Genomic DNA, 19068 nt, shown 5'->3' with positions numbered 1-19068 from the left:
GGTTGCTCCACACAACACCATATAGACACTGTATATATTCACCACGGCAGTATTGACACTGTATATATTCACCACGGCAGTATAGACACTGTATATATTCACCACGGCAGTATAGACACTGTATATATTCACCACGGCAGTATAGACACTGTATATATTCACCACGGCAGTATAGATACTGTATATATTCACCACGGCAGTATATACACTGTATATCTTCACCACGGCAGTATAGACACTGTATATATTCACCACGGCAGTATAGACACTGTATATATTCACCACGGCAGTATAGACACTGTATATATTCACCACGGCAGTATAGACACTGTATATATTCACCACGGCAGTATAGATACTGTATATATTCACCACGGCAGTATATACACTGTATATATTCACCACGGCAGTATAGACACTGTATATATTCACCACGGCAGTATAGACACTGTATATATTCACCACGGTAGTATAGACACTGTATATATTCACCACGGCAGTATAGATACTGTATATATTCACCACGGCAGTATATACACTGTATATATTCACCACGGCAGTATATACACTGTGTATATTCACCAGGGCAGTATAGATACTGTATATATTCACCACGGCAGTATAGACACTGTATATATTCACCACGGCAGTATATACACTGTATATATTCACCAGGGCAGTATAGACACTGTATATATTCACCATGGTAGTATATACACTGTATATATTCACCACGGCAGTATATACACTGTATATATTCGCCAGGGCAGTATAGACACTGTATATATTCACCACGGCAGTATATACACTGTATATATTCACCAGGGCAGTATAGACACTGTATATAATCACCACGGCAGTATATACACTGTATATATTCACCAGGGAAGTATAGACACTGTATATATTCACCACGGCAGTATATACACTGTATATATTCACCAGGGCAGTATAGACACTGTATATAATCACCACGGCAGTATATACACTGTATATATTCACCAGGGCAGTATAGACACTGTATATATTCACCACGGCAGTATATACACTGTATATATTCACCAGGGCAGTATAGACACTGTATATAATCACCACGGCAGTATCCCTCCCTTTGCTTATTTAGATATAATCCCCTCTGTAAATGGTATATTCCCACTGTAATCAGCCTATACTCTAGAGTTTTATGTTTTGTCTTTACTGTTCCGATATTATATATTCTATATGATGTCTGTGTGGACTTCTCTGTTTGTCTATTGCTGGCAATACCTTCTCACTAAGGCAAATGATGGTTTCTGATTCTACTGGTAGATGGTGAATCGTGCTGCCTGGACAGGACTGTCGATACAGATTACAACTTGTCCTTGGTAACAGAGACGGGGTGAGGAAACATTTTAAGGATCTCTACTGTACCCATAGTCTCTGAACGGCCTCCCTCCCACCAGCAGGTTACACATCCATCTCCCCTGCCACATGGAGACCCAGCCAACCTTTCACATTTAGAGCACTGTTTCTCTATCTCCCCTCAGAGTGACCCTCTAACCCAGAATATGAGGCTAGCTCAGAGCTCCATGGAGCTCCCTGTCAGCTCCATGCCCAGGGCCAAGTGACCAGGAGGGGGCAACAGCCCAGGGGAGGCTGGGTAGGAGGCTACGGAGGGGTGGAGAGGCATGGGACTGGAGAGGTTGGGAACTTTGTGTGAACAAAATGCCAAATTAGGAGGGGATGCCTGGGGGGCAGGGGGAGGGGGGATCTCAGAGGTCACCAGGGTCACTCTCAATAGGGAAGTCATTATCTGGCACAATGGGGTGACTGAATGTTCTGTACCCCACTAGTCCAGTCTTCACTACCCCCTACCATCCCATCCCCATGCTGACTACATCAGTGTAATAGAGGAGCATGGAAAAAAGCACAGGTAGAAGAGTATAGCAACTTTGTCAATTAAAAGCTATGGTGCTCTGTTTAACTAGTTCCAGACTTTTTCCATCGTTATGACCATTGTGTTCAGATCTACACATGACGTGATGAGTTCATAGAAAAAGAACAGAGAAGATAGACAGAAAACTCATTGAAATAGTATATTGACAACAGTGTCAAAACAATCAATATCATATGAAAGCCCAATCACAGGCAATACATCAACCAGAGCTCAGAGCTGACCTTGGAAATCCACTTCAACCCAGTGAATGGCATCAGAGGCATGTGTATCTGTGACTGACATGGCAGGCTTGGCAGCCTCTAGAGAAAACAACTTTTTGTGTAGCTTACGTTTCTCAGTCAGTCAGTGGAGGATTCACCAAGCCTTTATTGACTCGAGGGAATTCATGTGAATCTCATTGGCATCGGCAGATCTCCTCAAATCCTGACTTTATTCATTTCCTCATGAGGACCTTTAGATTTCCTGCAGACATCAAGAGCGTTGGTCAGAGAAGCCACCCCCCCCCCCCCCCCCCCCGTTCTGTTCTGTTCTGTTCCGAGCCTAATACAGCTCCTTTATTAGGACCATGAAAAACATGTCACTCCAGATGAGCTCAGCCAATGACATTTAAAACAGGCACAGGGATATTGAATTAGTTCCCCATGATAAGCCGTCTGGGTTGCTGATGCTGTGATCAGGATTGTGTGTGTGCGTGTGCGTGTGCGTGCGTGCGTGCGTGTGTGTGTGTGCGCGCGCGTGCGTTGCTGCATGCGTGCATGTGTGTTTCAAGGAGAGGGGTGGGCTGTGCCTGTCAAGCACATTCCTCAACTCTTTTGATTACAATTAGAGAAGAACCGAAATGCCAGTGATGGACGTGGACCAGCAAGTCCAGACCAGTACGAGTGAACGCAGACAAGCTGAGATCATCTCTAACAGTCTTAATGAAATAAAAGACATGAAGACCACAAAAACATTATTGAAGAATGAACATGTTTGAAAGGAGAAGAAGTTGATATGTCATCGTCTGTCTGTCTGATATTTCACTGTTGTCACATTCAAACGGTGTAAGTCAGAAGTATATTTTTGGGGAGCACATTAAAAAACAATTTGGGGCCACATAATCTGTATAAATGATTGTAATGCTCAGTAAATGTTGGCATATGGTTCTCCAAGCAATCTAACACCACAACTAGCTGCCCGAGGCCCAATTCACCAGGAACATCTTGATTTGATGTAGGCCTGGTCTATCCAATCTACTAATTTTCTCCTTGTTTCCTCAGAGCACAGAAGAAGCAAATCCCTGCTTGTATAACTAGCTAGCAAAGGGTGGACAATGACACACGCCATAGGGCTCCGTGCCATGTCACTGAACATTACCCTGTTAGCACATGAGCTTTTCCAAGTTCGGCTTTTCCAAATTCATGGGTAAACCGAGTAGACAGGGGCCCAACGAAAACGCTCCACTAGCCGTCCATTAGAATAATCTTCCCATGGGACACAGTAATCTGTGTGATTCAAACGCTCTGAATGTTACCTGGAACCGTGGGAGACAGAGGACCCGAGTGTGAAAGAACAGGAGGGGGGCAAATTGTTCCTTGAAGTTTCATTGGACAAATGTTGTTCCTCTGATTTGATTTAACTAGGGAAGCCAGTTAAGAACAAATTCTGATTTTCAATGACGGCCTAGGAACAGTGGGTTAACTGCCTTGTTCAGGGGTAGAATGACAGATTTTTACCCTGTCAGCTCGGGGATTCAATCTTGCAACCTTTCGGTTGCTAGTCCAATGCGCTAACCACTAGGCTACCTGCTGTCCCATATGGAACATTGACCTTAAATGTGACCCTCCAAATGTTTTAACTTTTAGTTTAAGAGAAACAGCGTAGAGCTGGCATTAATATGCCATTCCAGATGTTCAGGGAGTTTCATTCTTGATGAATAAAAAACAGTTGGAGTCTGTTTATCCAGCTATTCACTACTCTAGATTGGTTTTAATAAAGGGCTTAATTTCTCTTCCTCTCAAAGCAGAAGGGAAGTGACTGATGGTGGTGTGGCGGTAGCAGAGAGGCATGTGCGTACAGGTCTTCCTGTCGTGAGCGCTAATGATCTGTGATCTAGTGATCTGTCATTAAAGGCATCTCTATCACACTGCTGTGCCTCTGTGTCTTCTTGGCTCATACAGCACACCATTGATTACAGGCATGTTTGATCTTCTTTTCCCCTCTTCTTTTATTTCCAAACAGAGCGAGGGATGAAGAGAGGAGGAGAGATCTCATTGGGTTTAATAACTGTGCGAGGATCCAGTCTTCAGGGGACAAGCTCAAACATCCCCCACCAACAGTCAATCAGTATTATCATAACTGGCGATCAGGGATCGGAGCGGTGTAAACACACTGGGGGTTTTCTCATTAAACATCCAGTGCTATAATGAAAAGCCAGCCTATACAACACAGTGCTAATGAAAGCAAGTCTTTACATAGGACTACGCTAATGAAAAAGAGCCATAATGATAAAGAACTTAATGGGACAAAGGCATAATGACAATGTGCTAATGAAACAAAGGTATGGAGATTTGCATTCGTAATAATACAACTTTTTGTTCTCGCTCTAGTCTCATATACACGCCAACACTAAGGAAACACTTGTAAACTGTAGGTTAGCAACGCATATCCATCTCTAAACGTAATGTGCACTGGTTGACTACATGTGAAATACAGTATATTCATGTTGGCTATTTATGAGGGGGTGTGGGTGCGGTGGTGGACTGCAGCCCTCGTGTAGTCCTCTTAAAGTATGGCCATTCTCCTCATTTGCCGTTACTAGAGCGATCAAGCCCACGGTCAAAGTTCGTCGGGCCCTTCATGGATCAGGGGCGTAATAAAAGTGTCTTTCCCACACAGATAGGAGCGCAGCTCTCCAAGCTCTCAGGGTTAGGGCCTTGCTGGCTCACACAGGGAAGGACCTTCAGCTATCAATAGCCCGGGCAACCATCGTAAACGCCATTCACCTTCAACCATCTTCAGACGGATGGGCGGCCTCCTCTACGATGGTGCTCCACATAAATGAAAAGCCTCATCCACTCCTCCAGCACATCCCTCCTTTCATTCTCTCCCTGCTCCAGAGAGACTTCTGCGTTGGAGTGTGTGGGCGTTGAGAGTTTTACCCATGTGCCCTTGAGAAAGGCTGTTGTCTTATTCTCCAATCCCCCATTGATGACATACAGCAGAGCATACACAACCTTTCAAAAGTTTGGGATCACTTAGAAATGTCCTTGTTTTTGTCACTTAAAAGAACATAAAATTGATCAGAAATACAGTGTAGACATTGTTAATGTTGTAAATGACTATTGTAGCTGGAAACGGCAGATTTGTTATGGAATATCTACATAGGCGTAGAAGTTAATTGACAGTATGCCAGGGCGGATTGCAGAGGTCTTGAAAAAGAAGGGTCAACACTGCAAATATTGACTCTTTGCATCAACCATGTAATTGTCAATAAAAGCTTTTGACACTTATGAAATGCTTGTAATTATACTTCCGTATTCCATAGTAACATCTGACAAAAATATCTAAAGACACTGAAACAGCAAACGTTGTGGAAATTAATATTTGTGTCATTCTCAAACTTTTGGCCACGACTGTACTTGTCCTCTTGCTCAGTTGTGCACCGGGGCATCCCACTCCTCTTTCTATTCTGGTTAGAGCCAGTTTGCGCTGTTCTGTGAAGGGAGTAGTACACAACGTTGTACGAGTTCTTCAGTTCCTTGGCAATTACTCGCATGGAATAGCCTTAATTTCTCAGAACAAGAATAGACTGACGAGTTCCAGAAGAAAGTACTTTGTTTCTGGACAATTTGAGCCTGTAATCAAACTCACAAATGCTGATGCTCCAGATACTCAACTAGTCTAAAGAAGGCAGGTTTTATTGCTTCTTTAATCAGAACATCCGTTTTCAACTGTGCTAACATAATTGCAAAAGGGTTTTCTAATGATCAATTAGTCTTTTAAAATGATAAACTTGGATTAGCTAACACAACGTGTCATTGGAACACAGTAGTGATGGTTGCTGATAATGGGCCCCTGTACGCCTATGTAGATATTCCATTACAAATCTGCCGTTTCCAGCTACAATAGTCATTTACAACATTAACAATGTCTACACTGTATTTCTGATCAATTTTATGTTCTTTTAATGGACAAAAAATGTGCGTTTCTTTAAAAAACAAGGACATTTCTAAGTGACCCCAAACTTTTGAACGGTAGTGTACGTATTAGGCCCCGTATCCTAAAATATAAAAAGCTTCCAAAAAGGTATTGAAAGGAATGTGTTTAGATTGCTACTTTAGAAACTTTAATTGAAAGATTCTATTCTTGCCCGATTTCAGTCCAACAAGGTGCAGTGTGTCACGTTGTGCTGTTCTGTGATTAGAGCTGAGCGGAGATTCATCACTGTTACATTCCATGGACATCAGATGTTTGCTTATCACTTCGAGGAATAATCGTAGGCAGCAGTCTCTCATTATGCACAATTACTGCTCTGCCAGTTACTCTGCTGCACTGCTCGACTGGGCCTTCATCAAAGCACATCTATCTCAGCAAAAAGACAGACTAAAAGACAGACAGACTGAGCCCGTCAGCTCTCACTCTCCTGTCTCTGGATATCAAACGCTCATCACCACTCCGGTCCATTCTAAGGGAGAGCCTCCCTCTCGCTTTCAGATGCTGATCATCAGCATGGAAAGCATCCAACCTTTTCCCCACCGCCATATCGGCTCCATCAGCTAAATGTCTTTTATCTCCGCAGCGTTTCTTCCTTTGAAGAAAGCCCCACTTTCAGCTCCTCTTTATCTCAATAAAAACAAGAGCTGTGCAGATCTATCATGACAATGAAGTTGACGTGTCAAGGAGACAAGGAAGTGCGCACAAAGCTTATTAGAATAGGCCATTTTTGGGGGGGTTCTAGGCACAAAACATCGCCCTCCTTGCAGTTGTCTTTTACGTGTATCTCTGTCTCCCTCCTCACACAACAGGACCCCCCACAGTGCTGGAACACTAGCTTGTTATAACATTCCACCCCAAGCTGGACCCACCACTGAGACCCTCGGGTCCCTGACCAGCCAATCACAGGAGAGGAGAGGTCATACTGAGTAGGTCCAGAGAGCTGGGTCTCATTCGGTTAGGTCACCCCACACGGTTGCCTGCTGGGGTATTGGGTTTCAAGTGAATTACAAGACCCAGTAGGACCGTAACAGTTTCATACGGCATTCCATGTCAAACCAAGGAGCCATGAATGGACCCCCAAAACTATACCAACTTAGTTAAGATCTATCTAACTAGATCAATCCAAAGTGTTCCTAACTGGGTTTGTCCTGGAGTAGCTTGGGGATGTTCTGGCGCCAGCAGTTGCACTGCATTGAATGAATTAGCCAGACTAGACTGACTGCTATTGTTAACATGAGTCACCTGAGGGCTTATTTTAACCTGAGTGTTGATTCTAGTGGGGTTAACACCAGTGGGATTGAAATCAACGCCACCTGCAGTGCATAAATGAAGTATTACTTGAGTCACAGTGAAATCAACTACGTGTGGTGTTGTTGTTACTCAAATGTGTTGAGTTAATTTCATGGGAGGGGCCTCATTATTATATTTCCCAGCATGCTTTGTTGCAGGTTGATTTTTACAATAGTTTGTTTCAATATACATGTTTCTGCAGGCACATTGATTGATTAATTGATCTAAGATTAAAAATAAATAAAAAATACATTGTAAACTAATCCAATCTGTAAGTGGTTGGATTTATTGGAATGTTACTGAGAGGGTTGTTCCAGTTTGGATGGTTTAGGTAGTCTTGTTTGACAACATAGCAATCATTCTGAATGCAGATCATGGGAGATAAAAAGTTCCAATTGTTGAATATCGTTCTAATAACAATTGCAAATTACTTCACAAGACAGCATATTGTGACTTGCAGGTCTGATATGGCCCATGAGCCAGGATTTTCAGACCACAATGTTGGGAGAAAACTAGGCCATAACTAAAATCCTTATGAAGGGTTTACTTTTCCTTCTCAGGACAGACATTTTATGAATGCAACAACCATGTCTCAGTCACTTACAAAAACAGTCATGGGTGGGTAACGGTAACATTCCATTGATAGGCACCATGGGAAATATTCAAGTAAGTCTGTACACCTTACATTGTCAAAACAACACCCCCCAAAATACAGCATCAGCTCTAATAAAGTGTTTGGGACCCAACACCCTTGGGGTGTTAGTTTATCAACACTTTAAAAAGTGTTAGTTTAACACTATTTCGGTGGGTCACATACACTGCATGACCAAAAGTATATGGACACCTGCTCGTCGAACATCTCATACCAAAATCATGGGCATTAATATGTAGTTGTTCCCCCCTTTGATGCTATAACATCCTCCACTCTTCTGGGAAGGCTTTCCACTAGATGTTGGAAAATTGCAGCAGGGATTTGCTTCCATTCAGCCGCAAGAGCATTAGTGAGGTCGGGCACTGATTTTGGCGATTAGCCCTGGCTCGCAGTCGGCATTCCAATTCATCTCAAAGGTGTTCGATGGGGTTGAGGTCAGGGCTCTCTGCTCCAGAGTCCAATGGTGGTGAGCTTTACACCACTTAAACCGACGCTTGGCATTGCGCATGGTGATCTTAGGCTTGCTTGGCCATGGAAACCCATTTCATGAAGCTCCAGACGAAGTTCTTGTGCTGATGTTGCAGGCCAGTCAAGTTCTTCCACATCGATCTCGACAAACCATTTCTGTATGGACCTTGCTTTGTGCATGGGGGAATTGTCATGCTGAAACAGGAAAGGGCCTTCCCCAAACTGTTGCCACAAAGTTGGAAGCACAGAATCGTCTAGAATGTCATTGTATGCTGTAGGGTTAAGATTTCCCTTCACTGGAACGAAGGGGCCTAGCCCGAACCATGAAAAACAGCACCAGACCATTATTCCTCCTCCGCCAAACGTTATAGTTGGCACTATGCATTCGAGCAGGTAGCATTCTCCTGGCATCCGCCAAACCCAGATTCGTCTGTCGGACTGCCAGATGGTAAAGCATGATTTATAACTCCAGATAATGCATTTCCACTGATCCAGAGTCCAATGGAGGCGAGCTTTACACCATACCAGCCGACACTTGGCTGCTCCACCATTGAAACCCATTTCATGAAGCTCCTGATGAAGAGTTATTGTGCTGACGATGCTTCCAGTGGCAGTTTGGAACTCCGTAGTGAGTGTTGCAATCAAGGACAGCTGATTTTTACACACTACACGCTTCAGCACTCGGCAGTCCTGTTCTGTGAGCTTGTGTGGCCTACCACTGAGCCGTTGTTGCTCCTAGGTGAATGCCGTTCCTTTTTCTCTCTCAAATTGAGTCTGTACTTTCACACCGGCAAAGGGTAATGAAAGTGGCAGTTGCACTGGTGTGGCATTTGAAACTGCAAGGCAGCTGTAGTTAGATAGAGTTGACAATGATGACCTTTGTAAAACTGCGACTTTTCCTGCATAGCTGATCTTAAATTATGAAGGTTGTGTGACTATCAACACAAGAGAAAAAGTGTTTCTTTAAAAAGTATTTGGTTAATGCCTTAACATCCTGAAGAATCAAAACAATAGCTAACTCATCCCTATACTATTCTTAGTGTGTTGTGTCCTTAAAATTATACAATTATACAATTATATTGTCAGACTGAAACGCAGGCATACTGTTTCCTGGTTGATTGTTCAGGAAATGTCTAGGCAACCTTGAAATACAAACTTATACTATAGAATGATCAATAGTAATATTTCACAGTTACTATTAAAAGCACTAAATGTGTTGTCTATGAGAAAGTATACAGTAATACAATAAATATGATATTATTGTCAGAGAGTGAAAATCAGGGAGAGAGCAAGAGAGAAAGACCATGTTAATGAAGTTAAATAAGAGGAGAAGGGAAGGGGGGGATTCAAAGCCTGCTGGTGCGCGTCAGAACTTCCTCTGGGGCAAATGGGGGAACAAGGGCCTCAGTGCAGCCGAAGAGAATTCAGACGACGAGCTCCTTGGGCAAACGGCATAATCAAATTTGTGTGAAGAGAAAAGAGGCTCCTTTGACAGGGGAGTGGAGACAAGGAAGCATTTAAAATCCAGTATCCCTCTCTGGATCTCTACAGTAACCATTCACATGACAGAATGTCTACTCATGTCAACAGCCTTTGGCAAAGCACACACTGGCCAGTTCTACCCAATGAAACAACATCGCCTGTTCCTGTGGTTTCATAAATGTTTTGCTAGTGAGTGGATACATTAACATTTCAGGTAAGTTAGACTATTGCTTACATCCCATAGGCAGGAATGTCGATTCTGAAAGACAAAATTAAGCGCAGGTTATCAACAGAGAACTAAAAAGTCATTACCATTTGATTGGGCAGAAGTAGAGGTGAGGAGGAGCTCCCAGGCATTAAGAACAGAGCGGTGTAGCTGAGCGACCTGCCTGTCTGTCCTGGAGCAGGCTTCACGTTAGCATCTTAAAGTGAATCCATACGCCGCCACTCACTACACTATCTCCCCTCTCCTCTCTCTACAAGAGCTAGGAATCTCCCATTAACCCCCTCACACCACCTAACCTTACTGTGTTGGTCAACAAGTACATTTACGTAATAGAGCGGTAAACACACACACGGACACACACACACACACACACACGGACACACACACACACACACACGGACACACACACGGACACACACACACACACACACACACACACACACACACACACACACACACACACACACACACACACACACACACACACACACACACACACACACACACACACACACACACACACACACATGGGGACACCTTGTTCTGCTACCCACATCCTGCTATTACCCTCCTAAACAATGTATTCTTCAGTGCCTGACCCAGATTTACCAAGCGAAGTGGGGACCATGCATGACATGAAGACTTACTGGCATTATCTCTTCATTCTGCTGTTGTTGTTAGTGCCTTCTGCAGCCGGTACATTTACACGTATCATTTGAGCAGAAATGCACAACACATGCATAAACAGGCCTACCCACCATTCCAGGGACCTCTACCACAAATCCAGTGTATTTTTGGAGTTAAAATGCTTTGACGGCATAAATGATGAAAGATGCTGCAATTCCGTGGGAAACTACAGTTGTGCTTGTTGTGCAAATCTAATGGATATGAAGTGCTATGGGTTTACATCCCAAAAACTGAAAGAGAAACATCTGGAGCAAGTTCTGATTGAACTACAGTACAGCTAGTTCTCTGTTTGTGGACAGTAAAGGATGCAACAAAGTAAAAACACAAAACAATATGGAGATTTTCCTCTGTAGCACACTGAAATCAATGATCTACTTCAGCTTCAATAATCCACTGCACAATAAAAACACAGTATATCATTAAATGCAGTGCATGGATTGGGCTTTTAGAGATATTTGTCAATTGCTTGGACTGTGCTGCACATATTGCAGTCATTATGGAGTGGAACCCACACCAAAATGAGCTCTGTTCACATCCAAAAACACCAGAGGAGTTCCAACTTAAAGCTTTGCAAACCTCATGCTTCAACTCAATAATGTGTGGACCGCAGAGTGCCGGTATGACACTAACTGTTAACCGTAGCCAGACTGGGACATCTTGGACAGGAAGACAGCGGTTACAGCTGAACAGTAAAGTGGATATTCGGTATGAGCTGCTTGGCAAACACAAGTCCCAGATACAACAGAGTGCTCTATTCTTTCTCTCTTTCCAAACACACAGCTTGAGGAAGCCTTCAGATTTCTGTGTCCAGTTTCATCTAAATGACTCTATTGATATGTGTACGGATGAGTGATTGTGATGAGCGTTAGGGCCGTCCAGATACAATACGTTGCCAGACTGATGTGGGAGCATGGCCATATTGCGTTGGGAGAGTTTAATTCCTATGCTCACAGCCAGACACCACAGTATTGAGGGAAAGAATACATCAGAATACTAAGATTGAGTCTGACTGAGACTGACTTATCTACACCTCTGTAAAGACCAGTCTGTTGATTTCAGGGCCTTGTTTCTTTGTGTCAAAATTTGTCTGTCTGAAATCCTTACTTTTATTCTCTTTGTTTGGTCAACAGTTATGAGCCGGCAGCTTCCTATATTCCCCTGAGAATGTTTCACATGTTAAGACCTTAGCTGTCTGGGGGAAGGAAAGTCAGTGAGCTCAGGGATGATTTCACAATTAAAGAAGATATCAGAATCGGAAAAGTTGTTAATTACGTTGGACCGATCTCAACAAACACTTTTTTCAGAACAGGCAGCAACTAAATCTATTTATAAGATAAAGAGCAGAACTTGGCATCCACGAGTTAGACTCAACCATCACTTTCATGGTAATCGGCCCAGTAGTCTACTGGAAAACAAGCTTCGCAGTAATGATCAATTATCAGATATTGCAACTATTGAACCTGAATCATGTGAATTACCTTCAGAACCCAAATTAATCAACCAAGGGATCTCCCGTTTATATAAAGTATTGTACACCTCTGATTGCAAATCCAGACCAAGCCAGATCGAGTCCTTTTTAAAAGATTTAAGAACTCCTCTTCTCTCAACTGAGGAAGCCATGAAATCAACAGGGCATTGCGTAACATGAATAAAGGCAAATCACCTGGTTGTGACAGTATTCCTCCCGAGGTCTATTGAAAATTCCTCAATTATGTCCACTGTTACTTGAAATGATTAACATAGCCGTTCACAAAATTTCACTTTTAATTTTTTTTAAAAGGTAAGGTCTGGCCTCACTATCGCCCGCTATCTTTGATAAACACAGATATTAAACAATTTTTTAAATTCTGTCCCACGGTCTTGAAATGTACTTACTCAAATTGGTACATCTCGACCAAAGCGGGTTTAATAAAAACTATTATCCTCAAATAACCTCTGTAGTCTATTACATGACTGTTGGTTTTTGTTGATGCCAAGAGTGTGCAAAGCTGTCATCAAGACAAAGAGTGGCTTCTTTGAAGAATCTCAAATATATTTGTTTCACACTTGATTTGATTCACATTTGATTTGTTTCACACTTTTTGATTACTACATGATTCCATATGTGTTATTTCATAGTTTTGATGTCTTCACTAGTATTCTACAATGTAGAAAATAGTAAAAGTAAAGAAAAACCCTGGAATGAGTAGGTGTGTCTAAACTTTTGACTAGTAGTCTATATGTTTGCCTGTGCAATATGTGTTGTGCTGTATTTGATTTGTTTCATATTGTAATAGATGTTTATGTATTTTATGAAATTGTATATGCAGGGCTCTCTCGTAAAAGAGACACTGGCCTCAATGGTGACTCCCAGATTAAAGGTAAATAAACATACAGTTGTCGGACGTTTACATACACTTAGGTTGGAGTCATTAAAACTAGTTCTTCAACCACTCCACAAATTTCTTGTTAACAAATTATAGTTTTGGCAAGTCGGTAAGGACATCTACTTTGTGCATGACACAAGTATTTTTTCCAACAATTGTTTACAGACAGATTATTTCACTTATCACAAGTGGGTCAGAAGTTTACATACACTAAATTGGCTGTGCCTTTAAACAGCTTGGAAAATTCCAGAAAATTATGTCATGGCTTTAGAAGCTTCTGATAGGCTAATTGACATCATTTGAGTCAATTGGGGGTATATCTGTGAATGTATTTCAAGGCCTACCTTCAAACGCAGTCCCTCTTTGCTTGACATCATGGGAAAATCAAAAGAAATCAGCCAAGACCTCAGAAAAAAAATGTGTACCTCCACAAGTCTGGTTCATCCTTGGGAGCAATTTCCAAATGCCTGAAGGTACCACGTTCATCTGTACAAACAATAGTACGCAAGTATAAACACCATGGGACCACGCAACCGTCATACCGCTCAAGAAGGAGACGTGTTCTGTCTCCTAGAAATGAACGTACTTTGGTGTGAAAAGTGCAAATCAATCCCAGAACAAGAGCAAAGGACCTTGTGAATATGCTGGAGGAAACGGTGGATAAAAGTATCTATATCCACAGTAAAACGAGTCCTATATCGACGTAAGGAAGAAGCCTATGCTCCAAAACCGCCATAAAAAAGCCAGACTTTTGCAACCGCACATGGGGACAAAGAATGTAACTGGGAATCAAAATGGCATGCCCATACGCCAATAATTTTACGATAATGCCTTGAGGGCAGCTGTTTGCATCACCCCAATGGTCCAAATGTGGAATCTGTACCCTTGCCAATATCATGGACAGTAATGGTTTGAGAACATTCCAAGATTTGAAAGACATATACACATTACCATTACCACTACTTCTTTCTATATTTACAACTTAGGTCAGCTTTGCTAGCCTATGGAGTCCCTTGGGAAACCCAACAACCGAACCATCCAATTATGGGATTTGAAAAATAAATGTTCTGGGCTCCCGAATGGACTGATCTCTATAATATATAAACAACTTTTAGAAAGCTCATATTCTGAGCTAAGCATTAAAAAGGTATGGTCCACAGATCTAAGTGACTCTGAACAACCCTTTAATGAAAAGAATATGGAAAAATATTACCTTGGCATCCCGCAATCCGAACCATCAACTTCTACATTTTAAATTTGTTCACAGACTATTTAACACCAAGGAAATGTTTTGCGATGAAATTGGCTCCAGCTCCCAACTGTGTCTTCTAAATTAGATAGTCACATTCCTTCATATGATGTGGGCGTGCCCTGCAGTTAAATGCTTCTGGGACAAAGTGAGAATTATTTTTTAAGTGCATGAATGTAAAGATTCAATGCGTTGCATCTACTATGTTACTTAACAATGATAGCTTCTTGAATATCTCAATCCATCAGAGACAATTACTACTGGCAGGCAGCACTGCCGCAAAAATATGTGGTGGCTCTAAGATGGCAACCACCTCACTCTCTCCCCTTACTATTAGGGCTGGGTGGTATACCGTATTTTATGATATACCGGTATTGATACAGGGACCGGTTTGGGTTTTTACTTTACCTTCTATACCGATATTTGAATGTTTGGTTTGTTAAATGTGATATGCCAGGTGTAATGTCAAGTTTTATTGTTAACATCGCTACTTAAGTCATCTCTCTCCCTTCTTTCTCTCCATGCCCCTTTCCCCACAGACCTAGCAACGCCCACTGTCACTCAAAGAGCACATAGGATGTTCCTCAACCACGAGACACTTGCGTTCAGTCTGCATGGTCAATGCAGTGTATGGCAAGCAACAATGTTGATGACAACAATGATGTTTTCACTTTGCTTCTTAATATAAATCCACTAGCATTCTATAATGGCACTATTAGTTTGTGTTTCTTACAAAAGCAAACAGCTACTTTGTCTTTTCTTAGCAAGTTGCCCTAAAACTTGTGAGACACTAATTGTTAGCCGCTAATGCTGATAGCCACCTAGCTAGCTAATAAATGTACTGAGTAAGAGCAAACGTAGCCAGCTAATACAATCTGATAATACCAGTGATGGTGTAGACCTAAATCAGCATGTTTGTGCAACAGTATCTTCTAAATCAAAGAGGAATATGCAAAGCAAGAATATGCTAGCTACATGAAGTAGTTAAGAGAGAACATGCAATGTAGCCAAGGCTCCCCTAGGAAACACTTATCGACACTTCAGTTCCTACCATGTCACAATAACTCCACCCTGGCATTTTAATTAGTTTTCATCTCAACCAACACTGCATTCAAGGTGCCCACTATTATATTCTCACTATAGAATTAGAATAGTCATTCTATTTCCATGATTCCAACAGTTTTGCTCGAATTCGCAAGTCAAATCACAATTGCAACATTTGGTTAAAAATAAGTCCTAGATTATTTTCCCATATTGTGCAGCCCTACGTGGCAGTGTGTAAATTATCTCAATTGAGCAGTGGTGTAAAGTACTTAAGTAAAAATACTTTCAAGTACAACCTAAGTAATTTTTTTTGTTATCTGTACTTAACTTTTTTATTTTTGACTACTTTTACTTTTACTTCACTACATTCCTAAAGAAAATACTGTAATTTTTACTCCATACATTTCCCCTGACACCTAAAAGTACTCGTTACATTTTGAATGCTTAGCAGGACAGGAAAATGGTCCAATTCATGCACTTGTCAAGAGAACATCCCTGGATATCTACTACCTCTGATCTGGAGGACTCACTAAATACAAATGCATTGTTTGTAAATTATGTCTGAGTGTTGGAGTGTGCATCCTGGATATCTGTAAATAAATAAAAAACAATAAAATGGTGCCATATGGTTTGCTTAATTTAAGGAATTTGAAATGATTTATAATTTTACTTTTGATACTTAAGTACTGTACCTGTTATCAATGACATGTACTTTTGATGCTTAAGTATGTTTAAAACCAAATACTTTTACTCAAGTATGACAATTGGGTACTTTTTCCACCACTGCAATTGAGTGCAGGAAATGCAGAAATTATAAAAATGCAGAAATGTGTTTTGGTTGAAGTTGAATTGAACAGTATAAAACAATCAGAATGGAGAGACTCATTTAAATCACTTAGAATGTATGTGTTGCCACCCTAGGATCACTTACTACTCATAAAGCAAATGTAGAACTTTTATTTTTCTAAAATTAAAATACCGCAAAATACCGTCCAATATTCTGAAAATACCGTGATATAAAATGTTGGCCATATCGCACAGCCCTAGTTACTATTAGAAGTTATAACATTAGAACTATTGACAGAGAGACTGAATGGTGCTAGTCAAGGAACAAGGTGAGGCCTGGACAAATATACTTGACTCTGTAAAGAATAAGGATGCTGGGGGGTTGGATGAAAACAGGTGGATGGGATAGGGAGTTGGGGGTGTAGGCCCACCTATTTTGGTTTCTCTTCTCTATATATACCAATTTTATTATTACAAAATCCTGTGTGATCAATATGATCCTTTCTCTGTATGTTTTTTGTGGCAGCCTACGGGTACATGTAGTAAAAAAAACTATATAAATTGACAAGACTATTGTACCTGTAACCCCCCCCTAAAAAAAATCACAAAGCAAATTAAAAAATGGTCAAAAATAATAATAAAAAGACATCTCAAACTAGAGCTCAATTTGAGCAAATTCAGAACTTGTGATTAATCGTGATTAAATCCTGAGATTAACTCAAACATTTCTTTATTGTTTGGCACCCCCCATTGGAAGAGAACCCCAGTGTCGGCCCTTTTTGTCTAATGGTCACAGCATTGGTTTCTCCTGTGGTAGGCCTGGGTTCAAATCCTGCCAGTTACAGAATCACACATGTGAAACTAATACAATCACACGTGAAATGTTGGGAAACCACGTGTCTGAGTCACGTCAAAAATGCACATATGAAAAACCCAGACCTGATCATTTCACGTGATGTAATCATGTTGTTTTTTTGTAAGGGTTTAGTTCCCTACTCAGTTTTCATCTGTTCCACGACGCAATCTCTCCTCCTTATCTCCTGGTCAGTGGGTCATAATGGCTAGAGCATGAGTAGCCTCAACTGACATGAAAGGGACATTCTATTTCCTGATTTACCCTGATTGTGGGAGTATTGAGAGGAGAGAAGAGGATATTTCTGTTTTAACTGTATCCCACCACCCAGTGTGCAGTAGGATTGGGAAGTGTTACAGAGTCTCTTAGGTCATTTTCCTTCTTTACCTCCCCCTGGTCCCCTGCCTGATCCCGGAGTGCTCTTCAGGAATGGCTACATGCCACACATTCCGAGGGGTTGCCGGACCTCTCCCTTGAGACTGTGCCAAAGTGGCCTATCCCTCTCACGGACAATCCTAGTAAAGGGAATGTGTGTGGGTTTACTAAGAGCTAACATCCAACTCTCAGGTTGACTTGCAGAGTAAATTCTTCAACACTCCTCAATTCTTGTGCCGCCAGACAGCCATATAACACACACATGCACACGGACACACACACTCCAAAAAACAAACAAAGTCAAGGGTATATCAGCACGAGAAAACATATTTCAAACATGAGGCACAAAGAGTGACTGCTGTCTACAAGGGATGAGGAGGAAGGATGCAGAGGCTGGACTAAAAGGTGTGCAAACACACCGTAGTGTTACTGTCGATACTTTAGTCCACAAGCCACAGACTCAAACACACACACACACACACACACACACACACACACACACACACACACACACACACACACACACACACACACACACACACACACACACACACACACACACACACACACACACACACACACACACACACACACACACACACACACATGCCATTCCTGCTGCTGGTATTCCACCCTCTTCAGTATCCTTTTTCCTCTCTGAGAGCCTATCTCCACCCCCCACCCCCTTCCGTATTTCACAACTTCCTGGTGCTGATCGATCATGTGACCTGGGCCATACCACGGTCTTGAGTGTTAACATGTGGCATGCCACGCGGTTAACAAAGTCTATGCCAGACTGCCCACAGAAAATAGCTCGTTACGGCCACAACAAAGCACACAATGTTGAGAAGACAAGAAAAAAAGGACGAATAGATCAATTTAAGGCTTGGTTTAGTGGCAGAGGCGTTCACACCCAGAGGAGAGTGCTGCGGAATGGAATGGCCGTCCGTCACTCACGTCTTCACTGCCAAGACAGAAAACAAGCTTTTATGCGGTGTGTACAATGACAGCAATGGTAGAGGGAGAAACATATGATTGGATGGGGTGTCTTCAGCTAACACGAAGAGGGAAAACGAAGCACATGACATCGGAGACAGGAAACAGAGGTGCTTGGGATAGCAGGAAGTAGATCATTGTGAGAGGAGGATTCTGTGCTGTAGCTACAGGTCCATTGCGAGATAATACAGAAGTTGAAGAAACTGAGATGGGGCTAAAAATATCTTGGACGGCACCAAGACCATGATGCTAGTGATGGTGGAGGATGTTTGTCATGTCTCAGCGCCTGTGGGTGAAGCGTCATATATGTGACTAAGATGCACATGTAACGCAGTGTGATATCTCATGAAAGGCAAATGCCATGGATGCCCGGTACCTGCCCCCCAACCCCTCATCCACCACCACCACTGATAAAGGAAACAGTAGCTGCCAATCAGGCAGAAGACTAAAGGCTAAGCTGG

The 19068-nt window shown here is 42.0% G+C and overlaps 1 protein-coding gene across 6 annotated transcripts in view; it reads right to left on the bottom strand.

Annotated features, from left to right (window-relative positions):
• Window positions 1-19068, bottom strand: part of LOC129818518 (retinoic acid receptor RXR-alpha-A-like) — a 168014-nt gene that overhangs the window by 118436 nt on the left and 30510 nt on the right. The gene's annotated exons all lie outside the window — the stretch shown is intronic.

This window comes from Salvelinus fontinalis, chromosome 21, assembly GCF_029448725.1.
Source record: "Salvelinus fontinalis isolate EN_2023a chromosome 21, ASM2944872v1, whole genome shotgun sequence".
Taxonomy (NCBI): domain Eukaryota; kingdom Metazoa; phylum Chordata; class Actinopteri; order Salmoniformes; family Salmonidae; genus Salvelinus; species Salvelinus fontinalis.
The sequence above is the reverse complement of the archived record's forward strand: the minus strand, read 5'-3'. Positions and strand labels throughout refer to the sequence as shown.